The following is a 24416-nucleotide window of genomic DNA, read 5'->3' on the forward strand; positions in this document are numbered from 1 at the left end:
GCATTTGGTGGATTTCAGTTCTGTGGTGAACCAACAGGCTTTTCTGGCAGGTCCTTTGGATTTGGCTGGTTAGGTGGAGGGGGGTTTCTAGTGTCAGCGCTTTCTGTGATGTTGTGATCTTCAAGGCAAGGCTTACATTTTGACAAGATTTGACATTTTCTTCATTGGGAAAACAAGCTGGGTGTCGGCAGTATAGTATGTTCTTTTGAAGCCAGTACATTGAGCTTACTTTGCTAGTGACTAGATATATACATTGAGTAGAGTAATGCTCCAGGTGGATCCCTGAGGTGTTCCCCATTTTAGTGGTCTGGAGGAAGAGGCAAATAAGTCAAACATTACTATCTGGTGACAACCTGATAGAAAAGAGTCAATCCTTCGAAGACCAAGTTCATGTATTCCAAGCTGATCAAGATGTTCTAGCACAAGTTTATGAGTGACATTCGAAGGCTGCAGAGCAGTCCAGGAAGCCCAAGGGCAGTGAGCTTCTGTGGTCCAGAGTTTGGTGAATGTGTTTTGAGATGCTGAGTAGGGCTGATTCAGTATTGTATAAAGGATGAAAACCCAACTAGGAGTCATCCAACAGGAACCTATTTTCCGAATAAGCTGTTATTTGTTGATGAACTGATTTTTCCAGTAGTTGAGAGGCAATTGGTATGAGAGAGATGGGCCTCAGGATGGATAATTCTGAAGGGTGTGCACTTGTTTGAGGAGAGGATAGTTTTCAAGGTATTGGGACTGAAGCAGAATTGAGTGAAGAATTTAATAGGTGGCAAACGTAAGGGGTGATGAACTCCTTACCTAATTTAGAAATGGGGAGAGAAGGGATCCGAAGAGGATGTGGATTTGCAGTATATTAAGACAAATTGAATATTCCATCATTATTGGACCAAATTTGTTAAACTTATGAGGATAAGAGATTGGTGTGCAGAGTGTAGAATAGAAGAAATATCTAGCAGGTATGGTGTAGAAAAGTTGTCTTGGATGGTGGAGCTTTTATAATGTAAGAACAAAGACAAGTTATCACATAACTCTTGTGACAGGTGGATGACTTGATTATAGATCAGTGGATAAAGTCCAGAATTTATAATGGGAATATTTCTTTAGATGAATGACTAGAAGCAGCTAGATTCCCTACATAGTAAGATGCTTGGGCAGCTTTGGTAAGTTTGCATTATTTATTATTTGCTTATTTTTATAAGGTTTTAAACCGCGATTGATATTTGCTCTCGATTTGCATTCTAGACTTCTGCTGTGTTGTTTTTCTTCCTTAAGTGTATCTGTGTACCAAGGGACATAGGCTTGGTGTGGAGGGATATACTTGATTTAAGTGGAGAGATGGAATTGACGGCTGATGAGATCTGTGTTAAAGGCTGGAACATCTTCAGCAAGATCACCTGAAAATGTAGGGGGCGATGAGGCTAAAGCTGTCATAAGGTTTCATACAGCAATTTTAGACTAGGCTCTGGCTGGTTTGTACTGATTAGATTTATAGGGACCTAGAGTTTTAGAATCAGAAGTGAAAGGAACTGCATAATGCTTTTACCTGCCTGCCTTGCCTCTTGTTTTTTTTTTTTTAACAAGAAACTTTATTTGGTCATTTTGCAATATATTGGGCAGAAGCCCCACAGTGGCATACATGATCATTTGAACAGCATATGCAGTAATAACAATTTCCACCAAAATAAACAGCCTCTGCCAAACATGCAGGTAAACCAAAAATAAAAACACTATAAACAATATGCAAACAGTGGTCAGATCCCGAAATATAGTATATGATGCAACAGATACCCAATATTCATTCCAATAAGACGGTGATACAATCAAACAACATAGTTCGGGGTAATGCAGGGCGGTGAGCAAAGGGTAACTTTTATGGGTCTTCCTCAGGCAGAGGGCGCAAGTCAATTCCCCGATAAGTCACCCATCGTGTCCAAATCTTGCGGTGTTTCCGGGGGCAGCCCCGAGCTGCAAAGACAGCGAGCTCAGCTCCCATACACTTATCTAGTGCAGCCTTCCATTTGCCTATAGTCGAAGTGAGAGGATGCCCTCCAACACTGCGCTATGTCTCTCTTGGCAATAGTAAGGGCAACGAACAGAAGATGTTGTTTGTAACGATTCCCCCAATGTCGCCTGTGGAATGTAATAGGAACAGCCGTGGGTCCAATGGAAGCACCCACCCCAACACCTCATTGAGACATGATCGAACCCTGTTCCAAAAGGGCTGTAGGGCCATGCAAGTCCACATGGTATGGAAAAAGGACCCCTCCTCACAGATGCACCGCAAGCATACTGGGGACTGAATGACCCCTATCCGCCACAGACGTACCCTGGTATAATAAACTCGATGCAAATATTTGAACTGGTTGAGTCTGTAGTGTGTGGAGACAGCTGCGCCCCTATGGCTGGCTATCGCTTCGGCCCAGTCGTCATCTGTTAATTCAGGGATATCTGCCTGCCAGGCCAGTCGGGTCTTGTCCAAAGTAGTGAGGGTGTGTGTCGTCACTGTTTGATAAATTTGCCTAATTTTATGTAATCCGACGTCTCCCATTAACAGGCGGCCCTCCAAAGGCTGAAACTCAGGGAGGGTTTCCAAATTGCGGATCTGAGGGGAGAGCGCATGTTGGAGCTGTAGATATTTGTAAAATTATGACTTGTGGAGGCTGAAATCAGTTTGTAATTGTTGAAATGATTTTAGTGTGGTGCCCCTCATGACAACTCCTAGGGTCGAGATCCCCACCAGGTCTCATCCTCGAAATCCCCTCAGTGCAGTAGCAGTCCTGAGGCTTGTACCCTGCCACAGGGGGGTTTGTCAAGTTAGTCTCCCCTTCCATCCCATCTGCCTGGTCTTAGCCCACCACAGCTGTATGGCTTGTCTGCCAGTCGGCGGTAAATGATCTAGCCTTGTATAACTGTATAATAGATGGAGTAGGGGGACCTGCTCCATAGAGGCATGTTCAATAGCATACGCCGGGTCTGTGGGAGAATTGTACCATAGTTCATTGATTACAAGGATGTGAGATGCAACATAATAGGAATAGATATCAGCTGCTGCGATCCCTCCACAATACGTGGACTGTGAACAGGTGCGGAGCGCCACCCGAACAGCCCCACCTCCCCATAGGAAGTTATTTTGAATTGTATTCACCTGTGCAAACCAGGCGCGAGCGATAGGGTATGGGAAATTTTGGAGGCGATATAAGATCAGAGGCAGGGACACCATCTTAAAAATGGCCAATCGCCCATAGAGGGACAACAGGAGAGCAGACCATACCGCCGTCTCGTTTTTGAGGCTAACCAATAATGGGGAAATATTATGTGCCAAAGAGATTTTGGGGCATGGAGAGATGTAAATCCCCAGATATTTGAACCCATCTGTGGCCCGGGACAGCTGCGCAGCCCACGATTCACGGCCCTGATGTCCACATACCGGGAAGAGAATGGATTTAGCAGGGTTAGTGTGGAGACCGGTGGTGCTACCAAACACCCTAAGGATCTCCAGGATTCGGGGTCCAGAGTACCACGGGTCAGTCATAAAAAATAGGGCATCGTCAGCGTATAGCGCTACACGATCTGACCGCGAGCGGGACCAAACGAACCCCCTGAGCACCGGGTCACTTCTTACCCAGGCCGGTAGGGGCTCGACTGTCAGAGCGAACAACAATGGAGAAAGCTGGCAGGCCTGGCGGGTACCTCTCTGAATCGGAAAAGGGCGGGAGCGGTGTCCGGAAATACGAACTGACACCATCAAATTCGTATACAACAGGCGTATGTAGGTCAGAAAACGGGGCCCAAAGTTGACTGCTTCAAGTAGTTGAAAAAGATAGACCCAGCTTAAGGAGTCGAATGCCTTATCAATATCGGCCAATAACAGGGCAGCAGGGCGGCCTAAGGTAGGGGCTGCAGCAATGGCATTGTGAACGCACCTGATGTTGTGTCTCGGAGCCCTCTGCGGCATAAAGCCTGACTGGTCGGGGTGGATCAGATCAGTGACGCACCCCCGAAGGCGGTCGGCCAAGGCCTTCCCCAATAATTTGGGTTCAAAATGAATAAGAGAGATGGGGTGGTAGGAAGACTGGTCCTCGGGGGGAGGGGGGGTCTGCCAGGTTTAGGAAATAGCACTATTTCTGCGTATCGTCAGTCCCCAGGCAGAACCTCCTGTTGGGACCCGGGGCGCGACCCGGCTGGATCGCACCGAGGGCACCAGACAGCTCCTCTAATGTAATTGGTGCCTCTAGGTTCTCCCGCACTGAATCAGGGAGCCAGCGAGGCGGAATGTCCCTGAGGAACTCCGCTATAAGTTCAGCAGAGATCTGCTCCTTGCGGGCATACAGAGATGTAAAGTGTCTCGCAAATTAGTCCGCTACCTCCGCCGGCGACGTGTACAGGTACCCGTCTGAACCCTGGATCGAAGGCGTGACGGCCGGGGCGCCGTCTGCTTGGCACAGTCTATGGAGCATTTTACTTGACTTGTCCCCCCACTGATATATCCGAGAGGCCCCCCAGATCGCTTTAGCTTCACCCAGGAGGTGTTTACGCAGCTCCTGTTGCACTAGAAACAAATTCCGGCGAAGGACGGAGCAGGGATTGGCACTGAGTTGGGCAGACAGGGTCGTCTGGCGCTCTTCTAGGGTATCAAGTTGTTTGCTGCGCTTCCGTTTCTCCTGTGTGCGATAGCTAATGTCGGAGCCCCTGACGGTCGGTTTGAGAACCTCCCAGAGGGTAGTGTTCGAGGGGGCGGATGGGCCATTCCCAGCAAGTTATGTAACCGCTGCGTTGAGCATGTCTTGATAGGCCGGACTACGGAGGTGCCACGGGGACATGCACCAGCGGAATGGGGGCCTGCGTGAGCACGTGTGAAAGCGCAACGTGACCGGGGAGTGGTCGGCAGACCGCGTGGCTGGTGTTGCACCTGGGAAAATCTATGGAGAAATACCAGAGGAACAAAAAAGTGATAAAGTCGGGACTGTGACCCATGGACCGCAGACAGTTATGTGTAGTCCTGTTCAGTAGGGTGGAATTCGCGCCATATGTCTGCCCAGTCTAATGTCGACGCCAAGGTATACAGTTTGGTCGGACCCTGACCCTGAGGTATAGGGGTATCCAAGGTGCGCTGTGTATCCAATCGCCCCCCATCAGGGTCAAGCCAGTTGGAAGAGATCCCCAGACCCCCAATTCATTTTCAGTAAAAGTAGCGCCCAGAGGTGGAGGGGCATAAACACTCCCAATGGTGATCTGCTCGCCTTGCACCTTGCCAGTGACGAAAAGAAACCGGCCCCCGGGGTCTGCCCTATGTGCTATATATTGGAACTAGACTCTGCGGTGTATAAGGACAGCCACCCCCCTGGAGCCCCTCGTGAACCCCGCATGGTAGAAGTAATAGAAGCCAAAACGAGCAAGGCACGGGGCTTTCGTGCCCAGCAAATGGGTTTCCTGCAAGAGTAGGCTGTCTGCCCCATACCTCTTTGCCTTTTGCAAGACAGCCCCCCCCGTTTCACCTTATTTAGTAATCCCCGAACATTCCAGGAGACCACTGTTAAGTCTCCCAGGGGATGTGCCTCACCAGACATCATTGGGTTCTAGGAAGAAGTTTTATAAAGCAAGGGGATCTGTATAGGAGGCAATATGTAACATAACACACTGTCTGCATGTATTAACCAAACATAAACAAAATAAACCAACTTTTCCGAAAAACGGACCCCCCCCCCCCCCCCCACCCGACACTACCAGAAACAAGGAGCATCTGTCGCCGTGTAGAGAACAGAGGACCCCCAACTGGGGACCCTCCGATACCACACCAATGGTTCCCATCCCACCCAATCCGCCTAAGAAAACGGGAAGTGCAAAACAATCATGGCCTAGCAGCCCACAAAGCGAGTCCCACGCCCACTCAGAGGATAACCTCTCTAAAGCAAAATTCAAGAAACACATTGTCTTATGAAACACCATTTGGGAAGTGGAGCAGTCTGAAGCCATCAAGGCGGTCGCTCAGGGCTCGGCGAAACTCTATCCTACCCCGGGCCTCGCCGCTTCTGGGACTTATTGCGTCGTGGCCGCTGAGATCTGGAACTGCGAGAGGAGTCCGAATCCAAGGCTGATGGGGAGCCCGCTCGGAGCCGTGGGCGCTCATCAGACCATGCAAAGACCACCTCTGGGGTATCAAAGAAATAGGACTTAAAATTATAGATTACGCGCATGCGAGCCGGATGCAGCAGCATATATTGTACATTCAGTTCTCTAAGTCTGCGCTTTGCGGCCATAAAGGATTGGCGTTGTTGCTGGACTAAGCGCGTGTAGTCCGGGAAGACCAAGATAGAGCTGGATTCATATACGAAGCTGTCTTTATGTGTCCTGGCGAATCGCAAAATAGCATCCCTGTCGGCGTAGTTCATAATCTTAGCGATAACAGGCCTCGTGGCCTCACCCGGAGGGGGCTTCTACGTCTTGTTTTGACTGATTGCCTCTTCTTTTGAACTGCTTGCTCATTTCATTTTGACTGCATTGCCTTGTTTTGATCATTTTTGGCTTAGTTCTCTATTGTTGCCATCCACTTCTGAGCCCTGCGGCCCCTTGCCGCTATCCGCCTCCCAGCTGCGCTTTCCCTCCTCACTCCCCTATTTAATGGCAGGGCAGACACTGGCTCGCCAAAGGCAAGCCCGTCTGCGCCCGTCCGTGACCCGACCAGCACCATGGACCCTGGATCTCCAATCACCCACCGCTACGACTCAGACGCCCTCCTTGCACTCAACCCCGGAAGAAACAACAACTGCCAGCAGTCCACGGCGAACACGACACAAGGCCAGTTCTCCTGCCGCCACTGCCGCAAAAGCTTCACCACCGCCCCTGCCGCCAACACCGCTAGCGCCCTAAGGTGCATACTCCTCAGCGTGCGCTCCATGCACAGGCACGCCTTCTTTACAGAATCCTGGACCAACGCCTCCTCCACCCCGGACATTGCCATCCTGGACGGATACAAGATCCAGAGAAAGGACCGCCCCAACCACCCGGGAGGAGGACTTGCCATCGCACACAAAAACTCCCTCCACCTTTCCACCTCGAGCGACACCTTCCCCGTGGCCGTACACCTACACTTCCAGGTCCAGACCAACTCCACACTCGGTGGCACCCTCGCCTACAGACCCCCTGCCCGAACCGACACTATCACTGACTTCAACGCCACCCAAGCCATCGCCTCTATGGACTTCATACTCATCAGAGATCTGAACTTCCACCTCGACAACCCCAGCGACCCCAACTCTACCACCCTCCTGGGCAACCTCGCCGATATAGGACTGAAACAGCTTGTCACCATGCTGACCCACAAGGCAGGACACACTCTCGACCCCATCTTCGCAGGCGAAAATAGCTTCCACTTCAGCCACGCCATGCAAACCACATGGACCGGCCACCACTGCGTACACTTCCTCGTCGACAAACCCAAACCTGCTCCACTCCCGCCTCAAAGGAACTGGAGCAGAAATTCACCGAGGAGCATCTCCACTCCACCCCCACCGCCACAACCAACGCCAACCTCACAGCCACTGAATTTCACACGTGGATCTCCAACTGCAAACCTGCTCGCCCCGCTACGCAACTGTGAGAAACAGCCACCTGGTTCACCACCGACCTCCAAGAAGCCAGACGCACCTGCAGACTCCTCGAGAAGATCTGGAGAAACAGCAAGACACCTGAAAACCACACCACCTACAAGACCACCATGACTGAGTACCACCAACACATCAGAACCACCAAAGAACCTTCATCCATAACAGAATCCTCGCCAACTCCAGCAACTCCAAGGAACTCTTCAGCTTCATCCAGGAATTCACTAAGCCCCCCAGCGAAGCCACGGACATCACCCCTTCCCAGGATCTCTGGGACAAGCTCGGATCCTACTTCCACCTGCAACACCAACCAGTCCACCATCTCCCCCTGGAACCCGGTTTCGATCGAAGACTGCCTCGACCATGAAAGGCATCCACTCGGACCCCAACAGACCCCTGCCCACCACACATCTACCTCAGAGCCTCTGCTGCCATTGTGCCAGAACTACGACGCACCATCAGCACCACCTTCAAGACCAGCACTTTCCCCGATGACTCAGCAGACCCCACGGACCTCAAGAACTACCGGCCCATCTCGCTACTCCCCTTCGCGGCAAAAGTCGCTGAGAAGACAGTCAACGCACAACTAACAAGGTTCATCAAAGGCAACTCCATCCTCGACCCATCTCAATCCGGGTTCCGCAGCAACCACAGCACCGAGACTGCCCTACTCGCCGCCACAGACGACATCTGCACCCTCCCCGACCAAGGCCACACCACAGCCCTGATTCTACTCGACTGGTCAGCAGCATTCAACACCATCTCTCACCGCCAGACTCCATGCCGCCGGCATACAAGGGACTGCTCTCGACTGGATCCGCTCGTTCCTCTCCGGCAGAAGCCAAAGGATTAGACTGCCACCCTTCCTCTACATGGCCCCCCTCACTTCCGTCAGACAGCACAGCCTCAGCATAGTGTCCTACGCCGACCACACCCAGCTCATCCTGTCCCTCACCAAGGACCCCACCATCACAAGACTCATTTTCCAGGATGGAATGCAGGACGTCGCATCCTGGATGAGCAACTCAGAGAAGATGAAGTCCTCTTCCTCGGAACCACCCAGTCAGCTTGGAACAACACCTGGTAGCCCACCGCTCTCGCCCCTAGCCCCCCACCCACTTGGACCACGCCAGAAACCTCGGCATCGCACATGACTCCTCCCTCTCATGAACCGACAGATCAATGCCGTTGCCTCTAGCTGCTTCAACATCCTCCTCATCACCTTTAAATGGATTCGTTCCCCCCGCCCCCTGATTCAAGGAAGACAGGCACACACGCTCTCATAACCAGCAGACTCGCCTACGGAAACGCCCTCTATGCCGGCATAAACAAGTCTCTAGTCTGCAAGCTCCAGACAATACAGAGCACCGCCGCCAGACTCGTCCTCGGCATCCACCGACACAAACACATCAGCCAACACCTACGGAAGCTCCACTGACTCCCCGCCGAGAAGAGAATCACCGTCAAGATACTCACCCACGCCTACAAATGCCTCCACAACTCCGGACCCCAATACCTTAAAGAGAGAATCACCTTCCACGCACCCAAGAAAAACCTCTGATCCGCCAACCTCGCCCTCGCCAAACCCCACACATACGCAGAGCCAGAACAGGGGGAAGAGCCTTCTCCTACTCCTCAGTCAAGACCTGGAACGAGCTCCCGATCAACATCAGACACGCCCCCTCCTTGAACGCCCTCAAGGCTCTTCGACTGAAAGGAACTGCGGTCGCCCTCCCCCCCCCCCGGGCCTTGAGACCCTCACGGGTGAGTAGTGCGCTTACAATTTCCTGATTGATTGATTACCAGACCAAAGGGTCTGAAGAAACGTCCATTAAGTTTGAAAAAATTAAGCCTATCGTGTGACCGTCTTTGTGGGTCGAGGTAGAAACTAATTGCTTCAAGTGAATCACTAACGTCTTTTCGACCAGAGAGGTATTGCGAGCATCATTTGGATTGTCTATAAGTAAATTAAACTCACCTAATAAAGTAAATTTAGAATATTTTAGAATGTACAGATTAAGAGCCTCTGTTAAGGCTGTCATGAGTGGACCGGCCTGCAACAGAGTCTGATAGATAAGTACCCCTGAAAATGAGAGCACTGATAACATTTTTAGTGAAAAGATCAGAATTTGTGCTCCTGATACGGTTGTGTTATTCAACAAGTTGCATGTGAATTTAAAAAGAAAAAGTATCACCCTGCCACCTCCAGTACTTAGTGGTCGATCTTAGTGAACAATAGACAAACCAATAGGATTGGCAAAATCTATATCCAGCATGGAGGAGTCTGATAAGCAAGTTTTCATGCGAAGTCTATGTGGGGCCAGAGGGCACAGAACACTGGTGGATCTGGGTACCATGGTAGCCAAAGGAGACATTGCCTGTCACTGGACTGCATCGTTGGCACCTTACATCGAGGCATGGAGAGAGGGTATGCACTGGTGTAGCAAAATGTGGAAGAAACGATCTGTGTGGCAAGGTGATGTCCTAGGAAATCCCTTAAAATGTGGCAGAAGTGGAGGGACAACTATGGCTTATCGGCATAACTTCTGTCCGGCTGCTTGTTAGTAGCTTCTTGGAGGCTAGGTTGGGGCTTCTAATTAGAAAATGACTTGTTTATGCTATATTTAGTTTCCGGCTATGATGATGTGTGGTATATGGTACTTTACAGTATTGTGTGTTTATAATATCAATAAAATGTGTTTAAAAAAAAAAGTCTGGATCACAGGTTGAAATGAAATCTGAGATTTCAGATTTGTTTTGATAATGAGCGTACATCAATAGGCCACCCTTTAAGCCCACTAGCAAGTGATATACCTACTTCTGGAGATGTGTTTCTGACTACCAGAGCAAAAGAAAAGTCACAGAGGGAGTAGGAGTTGGCTGCATTGTATGGCCTATTAAAAAGTTTGACTTATTGGGGAGTGTAATTAATTCTCGTGGCTGTGAGTTTTTTTATCAACCCTCATTGAGTAAAAGTTGCTAAGGCCAACAACTTGCGCATAAGTCACTCAAGATTGAAAACGGTGGAAAAATTACAGAAAAACTGGACCTGAGGGCCTCCTGTGTCATGGAATAGGTCACCATACTTCAGACACCACTGCAGGAAACAGGATATTTTAGAAGAATATTGTAAATCATGAATAGAAAAGCAATATTCCCACCAATGGAAATTACTGCAAAGAAAATAAAAACCCTTCCTCCTCAGTTCAGGCAGATGTGGAGTCTGGGTGGGGGGGCTTACTCACAGCCTGTCTCCTTGTCGGTCTATGTTAAAGCCAACAGACATTTTAGAGGGGATTTATACTACACTATGTTAATGCCTCTAGCCAGGCAGTTTGCTACATAAAATCTCAGATTACTATAATAAGCAGGGATTTTGGTTTTGGTTACCTGCTTCGGCAGTCCTCGTGTGAGACGATTTGCACTGTGATAATGCTTGCCATGTACTCTTTGGAGGGCCCTGGCAGTTGTCTACCAGATCTTTGTAATAATTTTCATTTTTTTTTAAAACGCCACATACATGTACATTTATAGAGGATCTTGTGAGCCTCATTCTTCTTCTTCCCATTACAACATACTGCATGGGCCAATGGTTTGACCCTTTTTCTGCCCTTTGCTCTATTGTTAAGTATATTTCTAAAGCAAACCAAACCATCACCGATGAGGGTATCTTGACACTCAGCACGTTTGTGTACCCAGTCCTGCTTAGGGTAGGTTGATTAATTGAACATCCAGGTCCTCAGCATCTTGCGGAATTCAAGAAGAGAGGAGGAGGCTCTAATGTGGTATGGAAAGTTGTTCCACTCTTTAGGAGCAATTTTAGAAAAAAACTATCCTCCTAATCTCGTTCTGTGTCTGCGTGGTATGTGTTCGAGTAGGAGTCCTGCAAAGTGGAGGTGTCTGGGTGGTTCGTTATATAAGATGCAGCTGTTCAAGTACGTGGGAGCTGAGTTGTCGTGCCTTGAATTTGTATGTAAGGAGTTTAAAATGAGCTCGTGGAGCCAGTGGAGCCAGTGGAGCTTCCTGAGTTGTGGTGTGATATGAGGTCTGAGTGGGAAGTTTAGGAAAAGTCTGGTTGCCAAATTCTGAATAGTTAGTTGTCTTTTAGTGAGTTGCTTGCGAATTCTGGCACAGACGGTGTTCCTGCACTCCAACGTTCTGGTGGCTAGGCATGAGTGAAGGTTTCTTTTCTGTTGCTTGGGACCCTTACGAAGATCTTTCTCTGCGTCTTTATGGTGTGGAAGCAGGATGCAGTGATGAGATTGATTTGTGCTGTTATGTAAATATAATATAATATAATCCACATTTGTAAAGCGCGAACAATCACCCGTAAGGGTCTCTAGGCGCTGGGGGCCGTTGGGAAGATTAAGCAAGCTATTGCCCAGAGTCACATGGTGCTGGGCTAATCTGTCGCCGGCGCCGGGGATCGAACCGTGATCCCCAGATTCCGGAGTCAGTCGCCCTGGCCGCGGCACCACACCAGACTATAAACTGTCAACTTGTGTGGTCATATCCAGTTTGCTGTTGAGTTTGCTGTTCTGTGAGCAGCCGCTTTTTGCCTGATCACGTACATATCCATGTGAAAATGAGTATGCTTTAGTGAGTAGGCTGTTGGCAAGTCCTTTAATTTTCCATTTTCAAATTTTTCTAGATCCCCTTTCATTCTGTTAATTTAAGAGCATCCTACAATTCCTCAGATACTACTACTGGGCCGCTTGGATGCTGCTCATTTATTTGATTGGAGTTTTGTACAGCGCGAACAAATACCCGGAGGTGTCTCGGTGCTAAAAGGTGGAGGAACATAGAGAATAGAGTTACATTTTAGTGAAAAGCCCGTTTTTTAAAAGCTTGTGGAAACTCCAGAGAATGTGGGCAGAATTAATTGCTAGAGGAATCCTGTTCCAGTTTTGTGTTCTACAGACAGCTCCTACCTCCCCAAAAAGAGACCTTGTAGGGAGGCACCATCAAATTGATCGCTGAGCTAGACCCAAGGGTCCTGTTGGGCACATACCTTCAAAGTTTTTCTCTTAAGAAGGTTGGACCTTGTCCCTGAAGTGCTTTATAAGTTATGAGAAGCGCTTTGAAGAGAATCCTTTGATGAACAGGGAGCCAATGCAATCTTACCAAAACCTGTGAGGCCGACTGGAACCTCTGAATTTTCATCAGCAAATTTGCTGCTGTTTTGTTGAATCTGCCATTTTTTTCCTGGAGATTTCAAGGCAGAAGACCACTGTATTCAGTAAATTAGGTGGAAGAAATAGTGTTATTTTCCTAATCATGCACCGCATGAGGAAGGATGTAGAAATTACCTTATTAACTTGTTCTTTGTATGTAAGTTTGACGTCTACCTGGATACCCAGATCTTTCAACCTTTTCGCAGGACCTGAATGAGCACCCAATTACTCCGGCCCCCAGGAAGAATTCCAAAAGGAAGTGTTATTACCAAGGAGAAAAACCTCTGTTTTTGCAGAGTTCAACTTAAGGCAGTTAACATTCATCCAGGCACCAACCTCTCGCATGCACACCTGGAATGACTCACTCATGTCCGGACCATTTCTGGAAAGGGACACGACAATCTGGGTGTAGTCTGCATATGACACAATAGAAAAGCCAAATTATTTCACCAAGGCAGCCAGTGTTGTTACATAGATATTAAAAAGAGTTGGACTCCTCAATGAGCCCTGGGGTATTCCACACAGCAAGGAAAAAGATTTCGAGGTGAAGCCACCCATGGCTCCTGTCTGGGTTCGATCTGCCAGAAAGGATCGAACGAGAACCAAAGCTACCTCGTCTACACCCAAGCCTGCCAACTGATGTATCAGTAGATCATGATTGACAGTGTCAAAAGCTGCCGTCAACTCGAGGATTCTATGCAGTATCCTGTGTGGCACTATTTCTAACAAGAATTTGTTAAACTAATAATTATTTCCAAAGAATAAACTAAACAATTTGACAAACCCATGTGCCATGTAGCAGAATAGTCTTTTTTCACGAATTTTTAAAGAAGTGAAGCTCAATCATGTGATAGTGTCATGAGCAAGACAAGCTGCCGAAACGCATTGCTATGGAGCCTGTGCCGTGTGAAATAAACACAGTGGTTATCTGAAAACGTTTGGTGTGCCAGCAATTTTTCTTTGAGTAGGATTTAATTGTGCAGTATATAATGGCCCTGAATCAAATAATTTGCAGGGCTGAATTCATTTGCAGTATATTTAACTTCACTAAACAAATACAGTTAAATGAATGGTTAGCACTGCATTTTATCTGTCTTTTTCTGCTGCTAAAAAACACTTTTATAATGACCGTGCTGCACTCGGAGCATTAATCAGCACACCTGACAAACTCAACTTTGCAGGCCCCATACCTTATGTATACATCTACCAATGAATCCTCCTTAGGGTGTGAAAATAAACATTGTAAAGGCAGAAAGAACCCTATCAGCAAAAGTTACATACACTGTCCCACATTGCACTTTATTTTCTTTCTTCATATGTCTTGTTAAACCTAGTTCAAAGTGTCTATAGACTACTTAAGAAAAACACATTTTAGAATGTATATTTTATTTCCTTACATTGCTGCTTTTCATTTAATTTTTCAATAATAACAATACACATTAGAACATTCCAATGGTGAGCGCTCCATTGAAGATAGTTGATTAGCAGCAGACTACAGTCGCTGGTATAAACCCACTACTTTCAAAATTACAATCCCCTAATCCATAGCCTCTAACTGTCTCTTTCCCGTGCCTCTTCAGGGTATGTTAGACAGGTGAAAAAAGAGGTAGCTGTGGACCAGAACTCACAAGAGTCTCAGTCCTACTCTCCTGTCTTCCGTAGCTCAACTGTCACTGGAGCATCAAAGTAGGGGGGAATTCTGCTCAGCTCCTGGGTCTCACTGGCTCTGCTTAACATGCAAAAGCAGTTTGGCCCAGTCGAGTGAGAACCATGGGCTGACTTCAGCTTCTTTTCACAGTTGTTGCTGTGTATGCCCGACAGTTAACAACCATGGGCCTTATATGAATTTGTAATTGTTGAAACAAAGACTTTGGAGTCATGTTAGTGGGAGGGGGTGGTTAAACCCTCTCTGTCTCCTGGGAGCTTTTGTTTTTAGTTCGGACATTCCACCCTCATGGGGCAGAATGTTTAGTAGGCTTTTAGCTTAGCAGCGTAGCAGGCATTAATGGCAATTAAAGTCCCTCTCCCTTGGCATAGGCTGTCACCTTCCACTTGGGCCTATAAAGCTGAAAAGGGCAGCTTATGATTAGTATATTGTTGCATGAATACACATTTTAAATATTAGTATATTATAAACAAAACACATTTCTCAAATAATTGATTAAAATATCTGTAGCCTCTGGCAAACCACGAATACTAAACGAATAATGCTCAAATGTTCCAAACCTTTCTTAAGGGTACTAAAATCAATTAAGAATTCATGTAAGATTAAAAAAAAAAGCATAATACTTAGCATGTGCTATGGTTCTATATTGGCATGTCGGATTATGGTGGCATTTATATACCACTCTGTTTGATGTCACCACCCCTCAAAACCCATATTACACAGTTACCGGATATGCTATATATTAATATGTGTATGTGTGTATCTATACTTCTCTACACTTAAACACACATACGTACTCTAAAAAACAAATATTAAAGTGATGTTATAATTACAAGACAAAGCCACACATAACATTTGAAAACCAAAAAACCCTGCAATTCACCAGGTTTTATTTTGTGAACTAATTCTAAATTGGTAGCTGCCATGCATTGCTTACGACCTCACATATTACATCACTCATGACCTATTAAATGTCATCATTGATTACACACATAAAAATACTGATCGTTGTGCAAGGAGGCCAAACCTCCAAGATTTGGCACATTTCCTGTTTTGTCTGGCATGACATTGGGTTCCAGTAACCGCAGGGGCCCTCAGTTGGGTTACCACTGGCAGATCCGTTCTCATTCCTGTCTAACCCCCTTGCCAGTCATTGGCCCTGTCCTGGCTCTGTTGGAAACTTCCACCAAGCTCCATAACATGCGTTTGTTCATCTTTTGTCAGCACTGGTATCTATGCTGCTGGCAATAGAGAAGCATCTAACGATGGGTCCGATGCCTGACTCCAAACCAGCTTCTACACGACTCAGACTGATACGTATCACAAAATTACTAAAGCGCAAGCAGTCACCATACAGTTGGACTGTAATCTTATCTTCCCACCAGCGCAGATGCACCCTCGGTGGCTTTGTTATCTTATTGACTCCAATTCTGACCATAGCATGCCACCATCCAGAGATGACGATAGTGGTGATGAGGATACTTTATCCCCTCATTATGATAACTATATTTTTACATGGCCTTACAAGATGCCAGTGGGCTTGATACTTCCCCTGGTACAGGGCTGAACTTGCCATACAAACCCCCAGTGGAAGTGTGTGCTTTATTTGCAGGGGTAATTTGACGAGCACCGGAGGAAGGTCTTGAGCCTACAACCTCCCTCAGCTGAAAAGACAAAAGTCCGTATGTAAATCTTACACCCTGGGCAAGACTCTTCCGAGCCCTTGCTCCAGTCAGTGAAGCCCTCACTAAACGTTTCTCCAGACAGTTTAGTCGTCCAGGCTTCAAGCATCAAGGTGAACCTCAACTCATTCCCCTCGACTCCCCTGGATAGGGAGCCTAAGAGGAATGAGGCATTGGGAAAACAGAGGTTTTCTTCTGCAAGCTTAGCATTGCGATTGGTCAATGCAGTTGTATGGTGAGTTAAGAGGTGATCTGTCTCCATGAGTTGATATACCCGAGTGGTGCTCTGCCGCCATGTGTGGATGCACTTTGCATGATGTACAGCCCGCTCTTATGGATATGCCTTTCAGTGGATCATGCCTGTTTGACGAGAAAGCTGATTATATCTTTAAATGTTTAAAAGAAAGTATGACTGCTGCACATTCTCTGTGTTTTTTTTACCCCTGCCCAACAATTTCTTCACCAGTTTAGGGAATTCTGACGCTACTGTGGAGGGCTGGCATGTAAGCAACATCAGTCTGCCTCAACATCAGTCTGCCCATCCTGTGCTGTAGTCACCCATGTCCTTTCGAGGCCAGAGACATGATTCTGACAGGCAATTTGTAAGTCACCAAAGGCACCAGCCCTCCTAATCCTCTTCCTGTGCAGCAACTACCTCCAAGTCACTTTATCTTGCCATTAGTGGTGCGTAACCACCCTGTGGGAGGCAGGACCCAACACTTCTTCTAGGGTGGCGATCCATCACATCCTACAGATGGGTCCAACAAATCATTCAGAATGACTATGCCCTACCCTTGCTGCTCCTCAACAATTCCCCCCCTCCTAACATCAAAGCAGCTCACAGAAATGCAGCTATCCATTCTAATGCAAAAAGTGCCATCTTTACTCTCCATAGAAAGGGTTTTGGATTTGGAAATAGGGACAGGTTGTTACTCTGGTTATTTCCTCATGCTGAAAAAGGAGGGAGACAGACCATAGGCCCATCATACATCTTCAACCTCTGAATGCCTTCCTATGGTAGGACAAATTCAGAATGCTTACGCTTGGTCAGATTCTGTCTACCCAGGACTCTAGTGACTGAAAGTTGTCCTTGGACCGGCAAGATGCGTATTTTCATATTCCTGTCCGGCAGTCCCACAGACGTTACCTGCAGTTCAAGGTAGACCAGGGGCATTTTCATTTTGGAATGCCCCCCTTCAGCCCCATAGGTACCACTTTGGAGCTCACAAAAGTGATGGCAGAGGTCACCCCCATTTTCAAAAATTGGGGATGCCACTTTTTTCCTACTTTAACAATGAGCTGTTGAAGGCAGGCTTGTCCACCGTCCATTGTAGACCACCCTCTAGATGACAACGCACCTCCTGACATTGTTGGGGTTCTCGACCAGTGAGCCAAAGTCACACCTGACTCTTTCACAGAGGCTTCCTTCTATTGGAGCTGTCCTAGAAACGGTACAACTCAAGGCCATCCCGCTGTTGCAATGAGCTCAGGACATTCATGCTAAGAGTTTTGTTTCAACCTCGGTCCTGGATCCTGGATCCTGGTGAGAGCAGCTATGAGGCTTCTTGGCCTTTTAACCTCCTGCATCCTCCTTATCAACCACACCAGGTGATATATGTGGGCTCTGCAATGGAATCTAAAATTCCAGTGAGCTAGGCACCAAGGGAACCCGGTAAATACCATTCCGATTTTGGAGAAAACTTCACACAATCTGCCTGCAGTGGCAGCAGACTCTCTCCCTTCCCAACCTAGAGCTGACAGTGGTGGCGGATGTGTCATTGCTGGGTTGGGGAGGTCATGTGAAGGAGGTGGCGATCAGAAGGCTCTGGTCTCTCACAGAAAGACCGTTCTATATCATTCTGTTGGAGCTGCAGGCTATTCGTCTGACGTTGAAGGCCTTTCTGCAATCCATCAAGACTAGACTGGTGTAGAGTCTCACGGACAACACCACGCCCTATGATATTGCAACAGGCAGGGTTGGAGTTGGCTGCAGCATCAGGACATCTTCCCGATTGTGAGCCACCTGGCGGGATCCTTGAATGCCAGGGTGGGCAAGCTCAGCCGGCGGCTTCTGGCGGATCACAAATAGAATCTACTATCGGAGGTGGCACAGAGTATTTTCCATAGTAGAGTAAGCGCACGCAGTGTCATAAGATTTGCACATTGGAGTTTTCAGCAAGACTCTCAATAGGAGATTCTTTCTGTCTGGGAAGGAACACAGGACTTCTATATGCTTTCCCACTATTGCCTCTCTTGAACCACCGGCCCGAGTTTTGAAAAAGAACACAAATAATTGGACCCAACTAATCCTAGTGGCTCTCGATTGGGCCAGGAGGGCATGGTAGCTGTAATTTGTAGGTATGAATATCTGGCGTCTGATCAGGCTCCCTCTCCGGGAGGAACTTCTTTCACAGCAGCAGGCCAGGGTGCTTCTCAGAAACCTATGCAGTCTGACGATTGGGTGGTGGCAGTTGACTGCATTTTATCTGCCACCCAAAGTTGTGGATATCATCCTTGCTTCCAGGCGCCCTTCCACAAAGTCCATTTACTCCAGGCCCTATTTGGCCTAGGGTGCAGTCCGCAAGATAGACCCTTTTTAAGCCAAACTCTTGGACTTTTTAGTGTATGTTTAGTCTTGTCTGGGCAGAACATGCAGTGGGCACTATTTAAAGTTATTTGTTGGCCCTTTCGGTCCTTTTGTGTTTGCCAGACCAAGTGTCCTTGTTTAAATCACCTGTTATCATGCTGTTTATTAAAGGCTTGATTCACATTTTCCCACCTATATGGTATGTGATGCCGCAGTGGGACCTTAAATTAATCTTGGCGTTTCTCAAGTGTATCCCTTTCGAGCCGATGCACTGTGGTGTTCTCCAGGGCCAAGCTCTGCATCCAACCTTCCGTGAGTGGCTAAACCCACCCCGGGCATGACCTTGGGCCGTTCACAGCATGAGGTTGGGCACAGGACTGTGTGCATGTATAGTTTACATAATAGTGTTTTTCATGTTGAATAGTTTTAAATACAGGTATTTAAATAGAAACATAGGCCCTCAGTGCGCAGCAGTCAAGATCGAATATGCTTCTTATCTATATTCCCTGTACTGTCGTAATCACATAGCATTTCACCTTTGCACTATTGTAATAAATATCTCAATTTGTGTTTATTACTATGTTTGCTCCAAATTGCATGTTCTTGGGCCATGCGGTTTCCTGGTTTGGCATTAGTATGTTAATTGTTGACGTGAGCTTTTTTTGATGAATTTCCTGTTATCATGCTTGCACAGAAATGGATAAAGCCACCATAAGTATATGAACCCTAATTAACAGCACTTCTACTACTCTAATCACAACAATTGCCATATATAGACGTACATAAAACGTCACATATTTAATCAGCATTTTTTTTAGAATATAATAGTTAATAAGTACTTAACGCTGCCCCATTCATTTGTAGAAAATATAAGCCACAGACCAGAACTGATTATTTTAATTTGGTTATTACAAGAATAAGAGTATATTAAACTGTTTTTGCCACGTGGAGGAATTTTTGGCTGCTTGGTTGCTTCGTCAATCACTGTCCGAAAGTGAGGCAGCTTTAGTATTTGACTACAGCGTGAGCGTACTCTTCTGAATAACTTTCCAGCAGAATTGAAAAATATATTTGTCAAAATGATCTTTATACAGAGTACTTTTAAGAAAAATGTACTGCCGAACTATGAGTATGTGGATTCACTGCTCATTTTGATAGTTGCTGACTGCCTATGGTGAAAAGAAGGAAACTCTTTGATTCATCTAATTTAATCATCTGTGTGCAGAATTTTAGGTAATCGAAAATTATATAATGGGGATCAATTACAAAAATAAGTTCCATTCAATAAGATGGCAGGGTATTCCCAGACGTGGGCCCTTTCTCACTTTGCCACTGGATTAAAGCTAGCCTGGTTGATGAGGGGTGTTGCCCCGAAACCGGTCCCAGGATGCTTGTTTCCAGTCCAAGACCTGGCTTGGCAGTTTGGGCTGGACTGCTCTCATGAGGCACTGGATCACGACTGATTTTCACATAGCTGGGTCTGAACGGGGGTGGCGAAGTGATCTAAAGAACGATGATGGATTCAACCCAGATCTGTGACTGGGGGTGAGTGTCTGAAAAGTTTCAGCTCTCCACCCATCATCTCTTGGTATTTGCCACTCAATAAGATACCTACTTTTCATGAGGACCATTTCTAATCAAGTATATTATTGTAATTAATGAAAATATTATGTCATCACTCATTACATCCAGAGGGCCCTACAAAACAAGTACATTTTCTCTCTCTCTCTCACTCTCTCTCTCAACATAGACCACAATACATCTATATATACCATTAAAAAATATATTTTTTTCTCTTCTCTCTCCTCAACAGTTTCCACTACTTGACTAAATGTTGTCTATGAAATAGTCCACCAGAAAACGTCTTTAATATTTTTCTCTTTGTCATCTAAAACCATTGATGCAAATAAGTTAAATTGCTGAAAACCTCTCTATAAACAGTTGACACATTTCGGCCTTGACAATTTTGCCCTCCTTAGGACAATAGAGAAAAAGATAAGAGGCCTTTTGCTTATAGGAGAACACAGAAAATAAACATTGGTATAGTACTTATCCGGGACCTAAAACTGCCTTATAATCAAACTTGCCATTTGGAACGAGAGGAGAGCAAACCTCATGCAAATTAGTTGTTTTAGTGAGTGGAATTGTTTTTTGCAATTCATCCCCGTTATATACCATTTTGTATTTTTTTATTGCGTAAGTCCAAGTTATGTGGGGTTGTAGTGGTGGACCCCTTCATTTTGTAACATAGAATTTAAACTAATACGCATAGAAATTTCTCTGCCTATTTTAAACATATCAGAACATGCCCAGTGTGCTTCTCTTTTGTTTTCACTCTACTAGTACTCCTCTGTGGCTTTCTAAATTACTGATTTTTCTTCTCGCCTACGAATCCTGCTGAAAATAAATTCATACAAAGAACTGTTTGTTTCTGAGGCTCACCCACAAGGCTTACCGGGATCTTAGAGATTCAATTCTTATTGAGTTTTCAATTACTGTAACTTGGTGTGCAACTACACCTTTTCTGAAATAATGGAGTCCCTATTAAAGTATGTTCATCTCAAAGGTGTTTGGTCGTCTGTATCGTATATTTTCCCTCTGGTCATCTCTACACATGTTAACGTCCCTACATATTTGTTCATATCCGTCGATGTTCAGATTACACCTCTGTCGAATGCCACTAATATTCCAGAGGCATAATCTGCAGCAGTAGCCTGATTTCTTTTATGTAGGTTGCCTTTGAAAATGTACTTATATGTTTATATGTGATGGAAGAAGTATCAGAAATGTTGACATTTTGAAGTTTTCATTTGAAAAGCATTGAGGTATTCGTCTAAGGGCATTTGGGCTGCAAGTCCGCAAGGAACAAGCTGGACACGTACTAAATGATTCAGTAAGGCATGCAAACATATATTGTTTTACTGTCGCATTCATACTTTGCTTCTCACAACTGACGAGGGCCTGAAGTGCTTCCACCTTTCGTTGGCATCGCGGCAAACCATGCCTTTCATACTCATACGTAGGTTGCCCTATGCACCAGTGCATGATTACACTTGAACATATCTGTTGCCAGAAGTACCAAAGAAGTGTAGTTTCCTCCGGGGTAACAAAACCTAGATATCCAGGAATATATATGAACTTGCACGATTTAGCTCTGCTTCTGTGGCTTAAAACCTTGATTTCTTTGAGTTAGACGAACAAAGCTGATTCAGCAACATTGTGTTTTTGTTTCTTTAAAGGATATTTTCTGAAGCATCGACCTCCACGTAGAGATGGTTTCAGAGCTTGTTGCGTACTGGTGAAGACTTAAGACGTTCTTAGTTAATGAATAGAACTGCAACTTGGCAAGCAGTAGTGATGGTGGTGTTAGGCACCATTTGGCTCCAAGGAGTGGATAGTTCTGATTATAAAGTGGTTGTAAGATTGTTGGATTATCACTAGATTTTATATTTTGAATTGGGAAATGTGTGGTGCGAGGTGGATGCTAGTAGCATCCGTATTTCATTTATTTATTTTGTTAAATTAGAGTGGATGTGGAGGACCCTCTCCTGTGATTTTTCTGACTTTAGTTTATACTCATTCTATTTAAATTGTGTTTGTTAGATTCCGTTCTTAAATGTGAAGTGTTTGGTTTGCTGTAGTGGGTCAAGGTAATCAAAGTATTATTTACCACAGCATCAGGAGACCTTATGCATGCTGTATAACGTTTTCAGTTTAATCCTTCGTTCCATTGGTATCCAGAGGAAAACCATCAAAGTGGGCGTTTTGTGATCTTGTCTTAACAGATTCCAGAAAATTGTAGCTGAATCCTGTGCCCTTTAAAGATCTGTTTATGTGGTCGGCAAATGTAAATGATATTGCAGTAGTCTAAGAAGGAATGTACCTGCAATCATCTGATGTCGTAAGTATCCTTTGTCACTGGAGGAGCATTTTAGCATGTATAGCTGAAGATGCAGTCCTTTAATCCATTTTATGAATGTGGAGGCGATAGTTCGGCTGCTGGCTGTAATTGACACGTGTTTTTTAAGTTGTTTTTATTAATAATAAAATCAACCACAGCACAACTTGTCTGAGTTGCAATAACTTATAGTACAGCAGTGACCAGTCCAGGGGACCTTCCACTATATGGTGCTCTTATTTATTCTTCCAGTGATATAGAATCCATTTATTTTTTGAAAGACTCTGTTCATCTGTGCCACGCATTCTCGAGGTTTATGTGCTCCACAAAAACCACTGCCGACTGTGTCTAATGCTTAGTAATGGTCTGTCAAGTCATTTCTTTAGTTGCCCCTACAGTGAATCTAAAAACAAAAAGGAAAATGTTGTACGGCCAATTTCAGAAGCTTTTGAATAGGACCCTTTTTTCCGATCCAGAGTTAGACTCCAAATCACAATGCTATAATAAAAATGTTCAGAGGTAAGTGGCATCAGCATTTTTTGTGATCTCTGCCCTAAAACTCAGCTGTTGGTGGGCAATTCTCCATCAAAAGGACAAACGAGCTTAAAGTATGTGAGCATCTGGGACAATCACATAATAAATAGGGTGGGATCGGATTAAAGCAGGAGTTTGAACGGGATCAGCTTGTGCCTAGCGTTGCGAGGAACTTGGCTGAAAACCCAATGCAGCTCTATCATTGTGTCTCAGTCAGCGGAAAACCCCAGTCTCGGTTCAACTTGTAATGAAAGGGAATTCCTGGTGTGGGGCTATTGTCCCTAATCACACCATGCTGGGGTGGGACTTGCCATTATATTCAGTTATACTGGAAGGGTATGAAAGAAGACCCTACCAGGCGGTTCTCTTTTTAACCCATCACAGCCAGATTGTATGTCAATTGATGTACTTCTGTGCGTATTTCCTATTGAAATCATTTTTCCCTGCCAGTGTGTCTAGGGATCTTAGTGTCTTCTTGTCAAAGAGATCACCCATTGCCAGTATCCTGCAGTCCGTGTTTCATCGCATCTTCCCAGATCTCCAGGAGTGTTAGTATGTTAATTAGTCAATGTCTCATACCTCGCCAACGTGATAAGGAGCCCACTGATCCTCCACTCTACTATTTTTCGTTGAACTGTACTGCTGTTGGACACAGCCTGCCACAGATTGCAATTGAAAGGTCTAGTAGTAAAGCAAGATATCGGGGATGGGGAGGCAACATTGTTTGTATAGTAATTGCATTGTCTTGCCTTCCCAAACATAATTAATCAAGAAAGCAGAGTTCCTTGGGCACACTCCTGGTGTGTAGTAGGGGGAAGATTGTATATACATACAGCTCTTTAGGCAATTCCACTATCTTCAGGACAGTAGGGCAGCCCATAGTCGGAAGTGGCAATTTATCACCCTCGTCACTGTTGAGATGAAATTCATTTAGGGTCCACAGACTGCTCTTAAATGTGGAAAATCTCAGATTTTATATAATTAATCTTAAATCCTGAAGTTCCTATACTTATCACTGTAGGTAGGACTGCACTATTAAAGATTTCTCTTTGAACTTGAGGTATTTGAAGCCCAAGCACAAGTGACAATGCCACCGTGAGATCAGTGGTAGTGGAGCAATGGGGCTAGTAGAGATGGGACAGGTAGCTGGGCTCCCATTGACTAACGACCAGTGGTGGTTCTGCTGTTGGAAACCTGCATCATTACATTGTAGGCACAGGCTGCTTCAGTTTATGTACCTACACTCACTGTATACACAACTATTGGGATGAGGT

At 45.8% G+C, this 24416-nt stretch overlaps 1 protein-coding gene across 3 annotated transcripts in view; it reads left to right on the forward strand.

Moving 5' to 3' along the window:
* USP32 (ubiquitin specific peptidase 32) overlaps positions 1-24416 on the forward strand; it is a 1392279-nt gene that overhangs the window by 499130 nt on the left and 868733 nt on the right. The window contains exon 1 of one of the 3 annotated variants that reach the window (XM_085649440.1): positions 22496-22611. The exons of the other annotated variants lie outside the window; for them this stretch is intronic. The gene's annotated coding sequence lies outside the window, so the exon portion shown is untranslated. Of the gene's footprint in view, positions 1-22495; positions 22612-24416 lie in introns of those variants that run through there. 3 annotated transcript variants of the gene reach the window in all.

Source organism: Triturus cristatus, chromosome 3_2 (genome assembly GCF_964204655.1).
Source record: "Triturus cristatus chromosome 3_2, aTriCri1.1, whole genome shotgun sequence".
Taxonomy (NCBI): domain Eukaryota; kingdom Metazoa; phylum Chordata; class Amphibia; order Caudata; family Salamandridae; genus Triturus; species Triturus cristatus.